Raw genomic sequence first — 16,958 nt, 5'->3', positions numbered from 1 at the left:
ATAGGGCTAGTCTAAAAAGTCAGGGAGATAATATACATGCAAATATCCTAGAGAGGGTTGGGCAAATACGAAGCAATTAATTGTAGTTCTTATTATAATGTGTGGCATAAAATTCTATGAAAGCAATCATGCAATTGTACTCTGAATTGCATCACCTCGACAAGAACTAGAAGTGAAACTCACTAAAGAAGAAAATTGTCCCTTTTAAGTCTTACGTCCCTCCCTAATCCCATCTCTACTCTCATCAGAGCATGCAACCCATAGTTAGCAAAGGGTCAGGCAGCTGGACTCATAGACTGTTGAGGTTCAGTCTCAAGACTCTGCCCACAAGGGCTGGGCTGCATGTTCACCCAGCAGTTGGGGCCAGAAGGAACCGGGAAATGGTGGGCTTTAGGTGAAAGACGGCTGGAGACTGTTCCCTGAGGTTCAGTGCCTTGGGATTGCCAAGCCCCACATGCCCATGCTACCCTCCTGCACCAGGAGCCTGCAGCCAGCAGAACTGGAGACCATATTATTTCCTGGAAGGGTTTGGAAGCCAGTCCTACCCACCCACCCCAGGCTCCCAACGGTCTCCCCATGATTGTCCCTGCTATGGTCTACATTTTAAAAGCTCTTGCCAACCAGCTAACCTAAAATAATATTAATAATGATGACTACCATTTATTAAGGGCCAACAACATGCCAGGCATAAGTGTCATTGATTTTTAAATATTTATTGAATAACAACACATTTATTTTCCCATTTTTATTTATCAAAGACACATGTAAGTGCCAGGCAGAGGTCCTGGTCAGCATGAAACAGCATCTGTGAGCACAAGGAACTGCCCTACCTCCAGCCCAAAGCAAGGAAATGTCAAGTGTGGTTGGTCAGGGCAGCCTTAGCAAATGGAGTACAGAATTTTTCCGGCAATTGCCTAAAAACACTGGGACTTACTAGAGGTCCCTCCTCCTCAGGATACTCCTGTCAAACACCTCAAGTAGGGAACTGCTGAGCTAATCCAATCATTTTATGTTGCAAATGCTAGGCTCACATCTAGAGATGACAAGAGACCTACTTACGATCATACAGCTGGTGGCAGAAGCTGGTATCCTGACCCCAGCACCATGATCTGTGTTGGAAAGCACAGCCTGGCCTCCCAGGGGTAGTGGTCAAGACTGCCAGGGAAGTTACTCCAGGCTCCACCCCTCCTGTGGGAGTCCTTAAAGCCCAAGCCCTCCTCAGCCTCTCTACACATGTGCTCAGGGCCCTCCACTCCTGGAGCTGACTCCGGACTCCTCCTGCCACGTACACTGAGCATTAGGGTCCATCATGCACTGGCTGGATTAGACTGCCCAAAAATGCAATTCAAAATAAAACAGCCTAGGGCAGCCTGGGTGGCTCAGGGATTTAGCGTCTGCCTTCAGCCCAGGGTGTGATCCTGGAGTCCCGGAATCGAGTCCCACATCAGGCTCCCTGCATGGATCCTGCTTCTCCCTCTGCCTGTGTCTCTGCCTCTCTCTGTCTCTGTCTCTGTCTCTGTCTCTCATGAGTAAGTACATAAAATCTTAAAAAAATAATAATAATAAATAAAACAGCCTAGCCAGGAAAATAGCCATAAGGAAATATCAACTATCAAATTCCCTCCAATTGTTTTAGGAACTCTTGCTTTACCAATACCACATGCTCAGATCTACCAAGGTAGATGCCATCCTAATTAGCCCTCTTCCAGTATCCTTGTTTCTAGTAGAAACCTTTAAAATACATACATAGTACATACAAAATATAGACACACATATGTAAGAAATGAATGGAAACAAAGAAACATACTTGCTAAAGATTAGGTCTTTCTCACCAACAATGTATTCTCAGAACATACTTCATGGCTAATGAGTTTTTATACATCATTGTTATCTGCACATCTATATTACCAGAGAAAAGTCTTAAGGATGCAAATGGAGTTTGCTAAAGACATACCTTACCAGGTTGTCCTACACCAAACATTTTACCATGTCTTTAAAACCAGGCCTCAGATTTGCATCTGAGGAACCTGCCTACCCTGCCTGAAATTCAAACAAATATTAACTAGTTCTCCAGCGCCCAGTGGAGTAAGGTCTAGGCTGGCTTGGTGGGGTGGGGTGGGATAGGGCGGAGTGGAGTATGACAGGTCTACTGGCTACATTGTTTTGAGAAGGGAATTGTCACCAACCCAAAACTTTCATATCCAAGATGTATTTTGTCCCCTTCCAAGAGACACTTGGGGACTTGTAAGTTTATTCCAATTACACCTGCCATGCTTAAAACCTCTAAGAATTCTTCTGGAAATGTGTCAGAGCATGTGGCCTACTCTTTTGAAAATCCCCAGTGGTAGAGAAGTTTCTTGCTTCAATGAAGATCTGAGTTTGGGAAAGAGTCGAAAGTCCTTTTGAGCCAAGTCTGATGAATAAGGTGAGTGATCAGGCTGGGAAAAGCCTTTTTGAGCAAGAGTGAGGTCTGGATATAAAATCACAAAGCCAAGCCTTTTTATTTGTCTGTGACAGGTCATGTGTGTGAATATGTGATTTGTAAACTAACTCATAAAGGTAATTCTGAAAAGACACTTTTCAAAGATTATGAGTAGTTACAGTATTGTGGGAAGAAGGGCATATCCAGTTCAAAGTCTTGCTTCAAAGAGGTCAACTGGTATTTAGAAATACACACAAACGTGTATAAACCCAGAGGTGAGATCATCACCTTGGAACCCACTTGGTAAAAGAAAGCAGAGACCCCACCAGAGCCTGGAGTGGAATCTACTCAGAGGCCAGGCCTTGGGCTGCACACGTTTCCATGTCACCTCAGGTGGCAAGGCTGGGAGGGGACCGAGTGCCCCCCCTGCCCAGCCTGCTGGCTTGTGGGCTCTGTTCTGAATGACACAGCTAATTGAGGTGACTACTACCGCAGCTCTAGGCTGGAACTGCCCGAGCGAGCTAGCCTTCCTGTGTCACAGCTTCCAGATGAATCCATATTTCAGGGGTTAACAGCTCATCTGTAAATAAAATAAAATGTCCTCTGGGCTGCAGCCAGGTAGCCCGGCCCTGCCTTTGGCCTGAATGTGATTAGCACGTTGGGGTGGAGGCAGGGAGAGGGTGAGGGGGTCAGCGGGAGGAGGGAGGCAATAGGATATTTTTTAAGACCTCTGAGGAGTGACTTTGGTGATTGATTTCCAAGAGGGGTTACACCACACACATACACACATACACTACCTCCCTAACCCCCAACTTTTTAAATTAAGGACGAAACCTAACATAATAAATTAACTACTTACTGCTTGAGGCCCCAGAGGAGAAATACTATGGCAAGGGCACCAGGCAGGCCTTGGACTTGAAAGGGAAGGGGTGGGGGAAGAGGGGAGCCGTCAAGGTTCTGCCCCAGTTTGGTCAGATCTCAAAGGTGACACAGAGAAAGACACAGCAAGCTAGCAGAGACCTTGCCTACAGACACAGACAGGCTGGAAGGGAGGCAGGTGAGACCACGGGCGCATCTACTTGAAAACAGCCCACACAAAGCTGTTCCTTTGACTAAACTCGGCTATTGTTTTAAGCAACCAACTCTTTGTATCCACTTCCCTGTCGCTTAATTTTCTGATTTTGTGTGTAAAGCCGGTGTGTCTTCTTCAAGGAAGACAGGAAGCCCTAACGAAGCCGCACAAACCGCATCAGATCTAACCTCAGAAAGAAGCCTTCCGGCTCTTGAGAAATGAGCTCAGTAAAAGGCAAACCTGTAGTTATTACAGTAACCATACAAATAGGCAATAGTCTCCACCACTTTCCTGTGAACCTAAAACTCTTCAAAGGTAAAAAGTTGCTCAAAAAAAAGCGACATCCGTCAGGTGTAACATATGCTCATGCCGCAAAGAACCAGCAATCGTACTGGCTTATGTTTTGTTTTAATTTCCCCAAATGCCCTCGGTATGTGAGCAGGTGATATTTTTATGTCTATCTTATATGTCTATCTATTTAGCCTCTTTAATAAGCTTGGAATGATGATGCATATGGGTTACATTAAGGGCTTGAAAAGTTTTCTCACATCCAGCAACACAAGAAATTGTCCCACTGTATCTAACTTGTCTGCTTCTCTGCTCCCTTGTGTGCATTCCAGCCACTTTTCCTTTCTTCGCCCCAATTTCAGCATGTGGTGAAGGCATTAGCCAGGGTCACAACACATTATTTGCCGGTTCCAGTTAGGTGAGGAGGAACAGTTGGCTGTACTTTTAAAAGTGCAGCGGGCTTTGGAAATTATGGTCTGTCATCTTTCCTTCTTTCTTTCTTTCTTTCTTTCTTTCTTTCTTTCTTTCTTTCTTTCTTTCTTTCTTTCTTTCTCTTTCTTTCTTCACAAACAGTCCAGCTGTCAGAAGCCTATCATTTCTTAGCCTGGCATAGTACTCTTAAAAGCCAACATCTTTAACAATTGTTTCCTTACACATTGGCCACAAAAAAAATAAAAAAAAAAAAGCACACACAGACATATAAACTCAACACTGATAATTCTGCAATCATCTTCAAAATATCTCTAACAAATTATTCCTCCATTGGGAGTGGCAAAGGAAAAGTTACATAGAGCAGGGGGCTCTTCTAAAATCAAAATCCGCACAGGAGTTTTCTGCATCCATGAAAAGGTCTCTAAGATGGGCACAGAAAATGAACTTCCAATAATGGTCTCCACAGCATTAATGTGTATCTTCTGTTGGGAGAAAAATCTGTAACCTCATCAAGGAATAGAATTCAAATAAATTTTCATTGTCCCACTGCACAAAGCTAAGCTTAGGCGAATCCTAATTTGTTATTCATTCTTCTTGTTTAATTCATAATTTGATGCTAAACATGGTGACACAGCAGTGTCCCACAAATTCGATTGCGTCCATCCTCAGATACATTTCCTGTAACCACAAAGGTTTGTGTTTTATACTAAAAATGTTTTTAAGCTTACAGATGGGCAGCATAAATGGAGAGTTGAGGATGTTCGTTTTCTAGGCCCAATGAGCCAATGCTAATTTCCCTCTCAACTCACTTTTTACATTTTCTGCTCTTTTTTCCACTTTTATTTTCCATTCGGGCTAACTATGCTTCTCAGTATTTTCCCTAATTTGAAGCTAAGAATTCATCCTGACAAATGCTTTTTGGTTTAAAACTAATGTTTGCCCCAACTGGGTAGGTGCCGTAGATATTTAAGAAGGCTTTTGCAAAATATTCCACAACCTGATTCTTAATTTCCTGCATCATCAGCTACTTTTATGATAATATTTAATCTACTGAAACAAAACCAGCCTTAGGGGGCAAAAAAGCAACAAACAACCACAACAACGAAGAGAAAGCGAGTTTATTTTTAGCCCCCGCTCTCAAGTAGGGTGGCTAGTGAGAACTGAAACAGCTTCACCTAAGGGTGCTGGTTCTCTCTCTCTCTCTCTCTTTTTCCTTTCTCATTTTCTTCCTTCTTTCCATTTATTTTTTCCTCTCTTTTTGTTCTCCCAGTAGCTGAGCCAAGCATGTTAAAGGTTATATTTCGCTGCCTACAACTAATGAGTCTCAAGAAGCAGAAGCCTCCAAGAAAGAAACTATCAACCCTACCAAAAAAAAAAAAAAAAAAAGGAATTTATAGAGTGATGAATTGTGTAAATATAAATAGCCAACCGTGGCCCAGATGTGGAAAACCCTGAAGTGAAAAAGACGTTCAGCGAATGCGTCACCTCGCAAGGTCAAGTTTGGAAAATTTGGCTCAGGTGCCCCAAGGGCCAGGCCACGGTGGTGATAATGTCATTATTCGTTAAGTCAGGAAAATCAGGAAGAGAGTTAATCAAATGCCTCAGAATTCAGTGGGCTCCTTTAACTCGGGTTCTTCTAACTTTTTTAATCCAGAACCCCTTGTTTTAGAGACAACTAGGACAAGAGAAACCTGCGGGCTTCGGGGTCTCTATTTCCTATGCCTGTTAAAACAGATTTCCTGGGAACTCAGTGCTCCAGTGAGAGACAGTTAAGCCTAGCCCAGTGCAGATGAAAACATTCCTGAAAAAACATGCCCTAAAGATGCCACGGAGCCAAGCCAACGGCCCCCTCCCTTAAGGGAACTGCTTCCAACCATAAGGCGAGCCCCCCTCACAAGCCTCCACGTTTGTAAGCGCTGGCCTGGATCGAGCAGCTCAAAGCCATCAGGAGGGGCCCTTCCTGAGTGGGGAGATATTTCTGGAAGTTTTGCCTGTGTCTTTGGTAGAAAAACGGTCCTTTCCAGGAGCACTGTGCTGGTGCCTCCTTGTTCAGCAAAGTAGGAAATGTCACTCGAGCATGAGCCGTGACAACAGCGTGTACATGCCCGCACATACCCTGTCCTCTGCCGAGCAGCTGCTGCAGCTGCAAATCGCAGGGCGAGTTCCAGAGGATGAAAGAAGCCAACAGACCCGTAGCCACAGCGGCCAACCCCAGCCGCAGTCATGGACTGCTGGGAGAGAAAGTTCAGGTTCTGGGAGGGATGTTTCCCTGGAAATGGAGGGGAAGTTTCCTTTAAGCCCCATAATTAGCTTGTTTGGAAGCTCTCTGATTCACCTCCCCATCCTAACTCTTACTATCATGAATTTTGCATCGTTCAATGAACAATAATGCACATAAAATTAAATAAACAATTTAATTAATTTAATTAAAATTAAATATTAAACATATTGTGTATAAGGAACCTGCGCCTTTGATTTAATTGGGCGGGAGTACCCAAAGCAGTTTGGGTAACAGCAGAAAATAATTAAAACCAACAAGTACGTTAGCCTCTGGGTACAAGAAATAGTTGGGAGCCTCCTCTTGAGAAAGGTTTATTTAATTAAAATTAAACTAATCTTTGGAAAACATTTGATAAGCATTTCATAATACAAATCATAATCCAAAAAATGAGTCTCTGCCTGCCTCTCCACAATACAAGAAAATCATGTTAAATAATTTAGCTCCAGCAGTAGCTACTTTTTTTGCACACGCACACACAAACACACACATGCAGTAATTCAATAGACAACATGTTTGCTAGGTTTGAATTCTAGGTAAGATTTGATTATTCCAGAATCTAGATAAACATTAGCAAAGCACACTAAGCATAATATGTCCATCGTGAGAACGGTGGAGACTTCGTGCTTGATTTTAGACTGAGTGTGAATTTTTCAGAGCCAACAAGCCCTAGCGAAAAAGATTTTCGTGAATTTATTTAAAATGGGAATGCAAATGTTTTGACAAGTCAATATCCTGGTCAGCGCTAACAGAGCCCCCAAATACAGAAGGAGCTGGGTCCCCCAGTCATCCTCAGATAGAATTAATCCATGAGGCAGCGAGGTTAGTGCTTCATACCAGGGGAGGAAGACCATTTACCCATTCCCACTGGTTTCCTCAAGTTGGTGTGGCTAGACCTGTTACTCAGTTGCAGAGCGTCAGATAAGATTAGACACAGACCACAAAAGAAAGACAGCAACAAGGCCCATGCACATGGCTTCCCAGGAACTATTCCCAGGCCCTGTCCTGCCAAAACCTGCAGACAGCCGTAGTCTTGACCAAACTAAGGCCCATTTTGACACCACTGGCCTGAGCAGGAGTATCATCAAAATCTGCTTTGTGGTCCAATTCCAAAGTTACTGAACACATGCATTTTGGCTGATAAGTGCTGATAGGCATACGCGGAGCCTACATCATATAAATTCCAATTGTCGAACCCTTAAAAATCCCATGCCCCTAAAGGAGGAAAATCCAAGTTAGACCATCCATTTCCTCAAATACTCTTCACTTCTATTTCAGTATATGTAATAACTTAGTCTTTCAGAGGAGCTAAAATATTTTCTTATATTCTAATAATCCAGAATACATAAAGCAATTATATTCACCTCAATGACCTGCCAGTAGATAATACTGTATTTTGTTCTGTCTTTATAGCAAAAGATTTTCTTTACATATCCTCACAACCAAATCATATTCCTCAATGGTCATATGTATCCTAAAAATCATTGCTATGGACTATACATACCCACAGGTGTCATGCACATAGAAAAATCTGAATCAAAGCTCAGCCTTGCCTATAGCAACGTTATTTTGTAGTGTCTTTTTCGCTCTGTGAAGAAGCTACAACAATGTACGACGTGCTATTTTATAAGCAGTAATTCATAATGGCAACTAATAATTATTCCTGCAATATCAAGCCTTCCTCAAAAAATTCAGCTAAGCTTTTAACCACCTCTCGGTCTGGTTGAACTTTCCTTTGATCAGAAGAACAAAGTACCTTTGGAGACTTCCAGTTGGGCCCAGAGACACAGCGATCCAAAGGGTGGCCTGACTACTGCCAGACTTAAATTTAAAAAACAAAAAACAAACAAACAAAAAAAAACAACCACAAACCTGGAGATTTGGCAAAGCTAAGAAGGATGCAAGCAAGCGATCTTAAAGCAATCTCCAGTTTAAATTAACTCTTTCACGTAATTATTAGAAAAGGGTGTTTAACCCTGTAGAAAACACCCAGCAGAGAGCCTGGTGTGGCCCTGGCTTCCTCCGGCCAGGACCACAGCTGCCGAAGGGCTTCTCCTCTGCCATCCAGGGCTTGTCAATGGTGCCCTTCATTTGCATGTCAATCCTTTTACATGATTAATATGTATTTATTGACCAGGAGGCCTTCCCAACGTAGGACAAAGGAAGACCAGCAGTTCCCTTTTACAGGGCAGCCATAACTTTCCTAGCAGGACAGACAATTGTGCACGGAAATAATTCTCTTCCAGATAGAAAGTTCCCACCATTCAGACACACGGAGAGATAGATAGAAAACAGTACGAATTGAGCGCCACAAACTCAAGGGCACCCCTCTGCTCCTTTCCCCATAAAGTCAACTGTCAGCATTTCCTACTACTTCAACTGGGAGTAAGGACAGGCACTTGGGAACAAATATGACCCCATGGACCCCAGGGTCTAGCCAGCTCCTCCCCCTCTTGAAGACCTAGGGGGCTGAGGCCTGCCCGGAGTTACCTGAGGGGAGAGACCTGCCTTCCTTCCGAAAGTGACTCTAGAAACCGAACGAAGCTGCATCCAACACATCCCATGATTTGACTCCTCATGAATCTTTTATCCAATCAAAAACACGTCACATTGCCCAGATTGACATGTGCAGTTTTATTTATTAAACAGCAAAACTCCATTTAAAAAAAAAGAAAAGAAAAGAAAAAAAAAAAAAGATCAGCCTTATGTCTACTGTTAAAGAGCCCCGGAAATCCTTTCCTCCTGTTATCTCTTCACTCCCTCCCACACGGGAAAATAAATAAACAACAGCCTAAGTGGCCAAACAGTGGCATAAACTTCCATTTTCACTCTGTCATCTGCCTGTCAGCATGGCAGAGATGAGACTCTGACTCTAGGTAAGTTTGGAAAAACTGCAAGGATTGTTATGATCCGTTCGTCTGGCCGCCAAAGATACGACTCTGATCATCCAAGGGGGTCTTTTTCCTCTTGATCCTGAGTGGTTCTGGAACTTACTCTGTTTGATTGTTGGTGCCCCACCTCTGTGTGTAGTAAATTCTTGGCCCCACAGAGGGGCTGAGAGCTGACTGTCTAGGGTTCCCAAAGAAAAGGACACAAGCTGTCTCTTTTATAAGGCCCTTAACTATAGAAATTAAAAAGGGAAAGAAAAGGGACTTTCTTTTAGATGGAACTAGTTCAAGTGCAACCTTGTATAGGTGCCATAACCTCTTGGAGGAAACACACATATCAAGGGCCTAGGATTTGAGTTTTGAACCTGAACAGCAAGAAAACCTTTTGGCTCAAAGGCCAGCTCTGAATTCCTCCCCACTGGTGTTCAACATCCTCCGATGTTATTAAAGGTATTCACTTGGGATAAATTCATTTGATTTCAAAAAGGAGTTCATTCTGGGGTGCCAGTTCCCCCCAATCTGCCCCCTACCTGCACACTATTAAACTCAGGTATTTGGGGGCCTGCTCTTCACCCACAGCCTTGTCCCGGCAGCGAGGAAAAGGGAAGCAGTTTAAAGAAGCAGAGTACTATCTGCTCCGTTTCGCCCAATTTCTATTTCACCTTCTGGGAAGAGAATCCCAGGAAGAGCCCTAGAATTCCAAGAATGTATACTTCAAGGGCTGAGCCTGCAACAGTGAACCCACAGCAAGCTATTAAACATAAAATGGCCCCAGTAGGATGTTTCAAATTTCTTCTGCCCCAGTTTTGCCCATTTGGAAATGTGACACTTACGATGAAGAAGGTCTTTCCTTAGCAAGAACTCTGAGGAACGTTACCCCAAAATAGACCCGGAGCCATTTCAGGGATGCCCCCTCCATCTTGGTCTACTTCATCTGACAACCAGAATGCAGAGGCACCCTGCATTCCAGCCCTAAATGCCCCATTCCACACCCAAAGCCACACTTCCGAAAGCTATTTGACACTGCTCCGTGCAAACACAATTCTCAGAAAAATCCATGCAAAATGCTGGCACATTTGGATTGATAGTACCTACAAACAAACACAAGGATAAGAAGGAAAAAGTGTCCAGGAAAAGCAAACATAACCTCAAAATTCTGTAGATCTGTGGTATAGTCTACTCACCTAAACAGATTTGACATGGGAGAAGTAGGGAAGCAATTTTTTTTCCCTGAAGCTACCTTAGTAGGCTCACCTAAACTTGACTTTGTTTTCTCTTTCACAGGTCATAAGTTCAGCTAAGTTAACCAACCAAAAAACGGTCCCCGAGGTATTGTCTCTGACATTCCTGAAGTTAAGAGATGGGCTCCGATTATGTTTACAATATTCCAAACACCCAGGCACAGCCTTCAGGAACACGTCTGTCTAATCTGAAAATCTGGGAAATCGCACACCAAAACAGACACCTGGAACAGGAGAAGGCCGTCCCGCTGTTGCCCACGTTCCTGCATCACGGGCACTCGGTTTAGGCCAGGCTGAGTGACTGAATACTCGATCAGGACACTTAAGGCTTTCCCTCTGATGTTCCTTGTCACTGGACTCCAGCCTCTGTTCACGAAGGAATATCTTTTGTTTTGTTTTGTTTTTTAAGTTTTCAATTCCCTGACCACCACCTCAGGCATTTTCTGGGGGGAGAAAAAAGCAAAACCACCCCAAAAGCCCTCTGGATTTGAAAAGAGGGTTGAATAGTACTGAACACCTCAACTCTCACTTTGGCCCCCTCCCCATCTAATTTTGCAGGCCATTAATCCAGAATGGGCACTAGAGCAGTTTGGTATTTGCTTTCACATTAAAGTGACTGAGTAATTAATGAAAGTTGGCAACTGTTCATGCAAGCAGCAAGTCCTCTTTTCTCCTTTCCCGACTCAGTGTTGTGTGCTCGCAAATACTTCACATCACACCCGGGCCCCAACCTAGGGGACCCTCGCCTTCCCTCACTGCATGGAACCTCCCCAGGCTCTGTGGGATGATCTTGCTCTCAAAACCCATTTAGACAGCCCCTCTTGGCCACTGAGGACCTCTGTGGTCTAAGAGTCATCATGCATTAAGGGGAGAAAAGGCACCTGCAATAGGCTTGACTCCCGTGCAAGCCATAGACAAGTCACCAGCTGTATATTAAAGAAAACTGCACTTTTTTTCAGCCTAGTCCATTGACACTGGAGGGCAAATCCCACTTTCACACTTCCATAGGCTATCTTCTTTAAACAAAATAAAACAAAAACAAGTCCCTCTAAAACAAAAGCAGCACTTTCACTTTCCTTGCAACCTGTGAGCTTCCTAAGGTGAGAGGAAGAAGGGCTGATGGCCCCTCCTGGCTATCCACACAACCCCCCAAACAATAGCTTTTGTGTCAGAGGTCCCAGTGTGGGATAGCCGGAATGTGGAACCGCCACCGTGTTCGAGTTAATAACACAGTGTCACAAAGGAATTTCAGCCTGAACTCGGGAAATTCTCCTTCCAGGAGCTTCTACTTTTCCCTCTCAAACTTTCCTGCTCTGTCTCAAAAGAATAAGAACCCTCTGTCACTTTCCTCCTGGAGGTCATTTTACTTCCTGCCACCTGCCTCTTGTGAAATGACCAAAGAATCCTCGATTATGGAGGAGACAACCACCAGGTCACTAGGTGAGTTTTGTATGCCTAAGATTGAGAGGTTCTGGATCCATTTCCAAAATGACCCACCCTTTCCGGCTGCCCTTGGGGCTGTGCATAGGTAACAAAGTAAAACCCTGGACTGAGAGCTGTCACTGTGGACACAACCACTTGGCCCAGCATGGAAGTCACAAAGGCTGGTGTAGGGTTGGCACAGGAATGTGCAATGAGGTCAGGAAGTGGCACATGGGTCTCCTGGTTCTCTCCTGCAATGCACCCCAAATCCCACTGTCCAAAGGAAATGGAAGCGAAATCCAGCCAGGCCAGTGGGGATAACCAGTATCTAACGCTCATGCATAAATTCAATTCCTCAGGGATCCTCAGTAACACTTGGGCCACCCCCACCACACACACACACACACACACACACACACACACACACACACACTTTCCTTGGTCCCAAATCCCTCAGTTCTCAAATCAGGGGTTTGTAGCTGGTTCCTTATCCCCTCCAGCAGGAGACTGCTGTCGCAGACCTACCAAAGGAGCTATTCCCTTCCCCAGGTAAGCCCACTGCAGGGGCTTTCCCTGACGCCCGTCTCACAGCCAAGTGAGCTTGTGAACACGGAGACGGCTGAGGATCCGAGACAAGGAGCTCGCTCGCTCGGTTTTTCCCGGGCCGTGTTTGCCATTTGCGGGAATAAATGAAGCATCGGTAATCTCCATAAAAGAGCTTTCACGCTTCATTCTCTGAAACTAAGTTGGGGCTTAGACGGAAAGGAAAAAAGGGACTTTTAATTTAAAGTAATGATCATCAACACTCTGGCTCTAGAGGATCTCTAGGGAAGAAGGGGGTCCACCACCCCACCAGGAAGCTGGAGGGAGGGCCCCACTGTGGAGCCTCCTCGCCAGGCAGGTCTTGAATTGCTTCGATTGGTGGGCCAGATCCAAAAGCAGGCAGCTCTCCTAGGAGGAGGGCAGTGGTACAAACAGCTGTCCCTGGGGTAACTGAGAAGGTGTGGGAGCCTAGGGAGGAAGAGATTGAGACTTGTCCCGGCCTCGGAGAAAGGCAAATGAACAGATTCAATGGAGACCTCTGCCTGGGACCTGGAGACTGGAAACAGCAGTGTCCTCTTCCCTCCACTGCACCCAAGAACGTCAGCCTTTTGCCCTGGTGGTGCCTTCTCTGCCCCCACCTTCCACATCTCTGCTCACTTTCACTTGCTGCCTGCTTCTGTTTGGGGCCAAAGTTTGCAACCGGGATGCACAAAACACAGTGCCTCCTTTCCCCACACCACACCCTCAGGTCCTGCCGGATCAGAAAGCCCCAAAACTTTGATTCCCCAAAGGGAACTTCGTTTACTTTAGCTGAATGAAAGTGGCCTCTGGGAGAGGTATCCTTCACATTCTCTCCTCCCCCAACATGCACCCAGCACCCTGGGGCCTGTCACTTCCCTGCCTTTGCCAAACCAGCACACACTACATATGCACCACCAATGAGCCCGGCCCTGTGAGGGCATTTTAGACAATTGATAAGAAACTGGAGACCTGATGCGGGTGGAACTGGGTCCAGCCCTCCTCTCTCGGGTGTCTACATCCTGATTACCCCTGGCTGCCGCCTGTGCCTAAGGAGGAGACGGCACTGGGCACTCTGTCGGAGCCGAAGGGAGGTGGCCCGCGGTGAAGGCCAGAGCTCAATCTGCAGGGGTGAGCGAGGCTGAGATATTGAGCAAAGGGCCGAAGGACGCGTCCCAGACTAGGCCAAGGCCTCTCTCGAGCCCTCCTTGCCCGACCGCGCCCTCTGGAAGCTCCGCAAGGCCTGGGCGGAGGGAGGCCCGCCCAGGGAAGACGCAGAGCAAGGGCAACTTGGCGCCGCTGGTTTTAAAGAAATTCCAAGTAAACAGTGAACCCGAGCGGGAAACCGCAGCTGTGCATAGGGAAGTGACTTGGCCAAATTATCTCAGAAGAGGAGAGGGAAGGTGGGCAAATGTCTGGGCCCCGAAAGGTGCTAGCTTTACTGAGGGAAGAGGCAGCCAGGAATTCGGCTGCTGCTGCTGCTGCTGCTGCTGCTGCTGCAACTTTTTCTTTGCCCTAAAGAGGATCCCGCCTGGGGGATTTCGGAGGGCGCTCACCTAACTCCGGGAAAATTCAGCTGGCCGCCCTTCTGGGGCCAGGTGAGCCCCGAGTGCGCGCGGAGGAGGCGGACGCCGAGCCCTGTGGCGCCGGGGCCTCGGCGGAGGCCAAGGGCGCGCGGGGCGCTGAGCCGGCAGGTCGGGCCGGCGAGCGGAGCCGGCGAGGGTTCGGACTCCCCGCGGTGCGTGTGAGCCGGCGGCCGGGTCTGACCGTGCAGGGCAAGTTGAAGCAACAAAAGTAAAGTCTGAGCTCCCGGCCTGCAGGTCCACCCCGCCTCCGCCCGGCGCTGACCCAGGCCGGGCCGCTCGGAGCCGCGGGTGCGCAGCCGAGACTGCAAGCCCCTGCGGGTTGCCGCCAGGGGAAGGCGCCGCCCCCACGCCCCTGCCACCAGTGGCCACGACCCGAGAGCCATCGAGTCGAGGAGAGGCAAGGGTGGCAGGAGAACACGGGGGGGGGGCAGCCTGGCCGCCTCAAGGTCAGCGCTGGTACCTCTCCCGGGGGGGGGGGTTGGCAGGAAGGTGGGAAGGCGCCCGCCCCCCTCGGAGCCCGGGGAGCGACCTTGGGAGCTGGGCCGGGCGAGGGGAGGCGGGAGGCGGGGAGGCCGGGGACGCCCGGGCACAGCGGCCGCGGGGGCCGAGGGCTCGCGGCCTGGAGAGGCTGGAAGCGGAAAGCTGGGAGCGGAGGACGTGGAGGGACCCACAGAAAAGGACAGAGAGGAGCGCGAGCCCGGCCTGGACACAAACCGAAACTGCACAGAGCGTCGCCGCCGGGAGAAGCCGGGGTGGGGCGCGGGGGCGCGGGGGCGCGGGGGCGCGGGGCGAGGTCCCGTCGCCTGCCCCGAGATGGGGCGCGGGGATGTGGCTGGAGGGGCCCTGCCCTCGCGGCTCCGACGGGCGGAGAGGGAGCCGGGCCCGGGCCGGGCGAGCACTGCGGGGGGTTCGCGGAGCCTGGAGGGAAGGCGAGCCCCGGAGGCGTGCGGGGCGCCAACACCCTGCTGGACCGAGGGGCTCCGGGGCTCGGGGCTGCCGCCTGGGCCGCGCTCCCCGAAATGCACCTTCGAGGCGCCTTCGGCCCGGGCTCTCCAGGCCGCTCAGCCGGGCTGGAGCCGGGCTGGAGCCGGGCCAAGGGCGGAGACACCTGGCTGGGGCGCGCGGCGTCCCCCACCCGCCTGCGCAGGTGGGAGAAGACGAGGGCGGCGGACACCGCTGACTGTGGCGGGCGGGGGTCCGCTCACCCCAGGAACCCAGTCTGGGACCCAGGTGGAGCGGGGTGCGATGGCAGGAGTTCGGCCCGACTTCGAGGTTGGGGGAGCCGGAGGGAGTGCAGGATGGGGACGTGGGGGCCGAGGACCACTCCTACTTGAGATGCCAAAAGACAGACGCTAGCCCTGAACCCCAGCCCCTGCCTGTCCCTACCAGGTGCCAAAGTCTCCGTAGGGAGGAGACTCGATACTGTGAGGTGCCAAGGCAAAGCAGCCTGGTAGTCTAACCATGCATTACTACAGTGTAAGCTTTAATTTGGTTTGGTGTGACCTTGGCAAGATGACCCTGGACCTCACTTTTCTTATCTGTAAAATGGGGATGATACATTCCAACTCAAAGAGATCTATGAGGTTGAATGAAGTAAATTATGCCGAATAGCGAGCAGTGTGAGCAGGCAATAAATAATGATTATGTTATTGTTAGATTTAAATTTAAATTTCTGCGAGTGTCCTTTTCTGAACTGCCTCCGTCCGGTCCGGTGGACAAGACCTGTTTCATGGAAGTGAAGGGGAGTGGATAGGGAAAGACCTGCTGAGGTGGTTTCTGGGATTTGCTTTGTTTTCTTCAGCATCTACATTACCTTCAGCTTGGAGACATTGATGGTTGCTTCTCCCCAGCCCGTGGAGGCTGCCAAGCAGCAGCAGAGCTTTATCCGTTGTTTCCCATTGTGCTGGCTTTATCAGATGGCAGAACTGGGAGTCTTTCTGCCTGGGTTGGTTGGTCTGTATCAAGACCTTGGCCCCCTCTGGCAGCCATTGTGGCCAAATTTTAAATACTTGTGGGTCCCTCTGTTCCCGAGCCTCCTTCCGTCTTGCCCGCAAGGGTCTCCCTCCCCTCTGAGCTGTAATTGTGTTCGTCTGGCACCTGCATTATAGTCCTCAGCCCTGGGGAGGATGAGCACCCCTGTTGGCGCTTCCAAATGCCCTCCAGTGCACTTGCGTGGTGGCAGGGGGCAGGGAGGAATCTGTTGGTGGCTGTTAGTCCCTAAAAGGATATGAGTTTTATCCTATGCCCCAGCAAAGTTGAAGAGGGGGGTTGCTTGTGCTCACCACCTCCTCTACACAACATTCCTATCCCCTCCTCCCATTCCACCCCCACCCCACCACTTTCCTAACACCAAGAGCCCGGCGAGTGATAGATACCACTTCTCTCTTCAGGGTAAGATGTGAGTGCCTGCACACCCACAGTAAATCCCTGCTTTGCTACAGACTCACCTCCACCCAGAGCCTTCCATTACTGTGGCTTGAAATCTTCCACAGTGTCCCCAAAGCAACCCACCCCCATATATCTGTGGTGAAAATTCCCAGAGTTCCACCTCCAGAGTGACACCTCAGCCTGGAAAGACTGCATTTAGAAGTAAACCCAAGGAGTAAATTGTAATGGTCCAGGACTTACCAAGCTCTCTGAGAAATCTGGCTTTAGGAACTTTGCCCCCTCCTGCCCAAAGCCCTGCTATTCCCCAGGGAGATGCATGTTGGAAGGACAGAGTACACTGTAAGGCTGGAGAGGGTTTGTCTTGTGTCTGAGCTTGGAGT

This window comes from Vulpes lagopus, chromosome 24 (assembly GCF_018345385.1).
Source record: "Vulpes lagopus strain Blue_001 chromosome 24, ASM1834538v1, whole genome shotgun sequence".
Classification (NCBI taxonomy): domain Eukaryota; kingdom Metazoa; phylum Chordata; class Mammalia; order Carnivora; family Canidae; genus Vulpes; species Vulpes lagopus.
The sequence above is the reverse complement of the archived record's forward strand: the minus strand, read 5'-3'. Positions refer to the sequence as shown.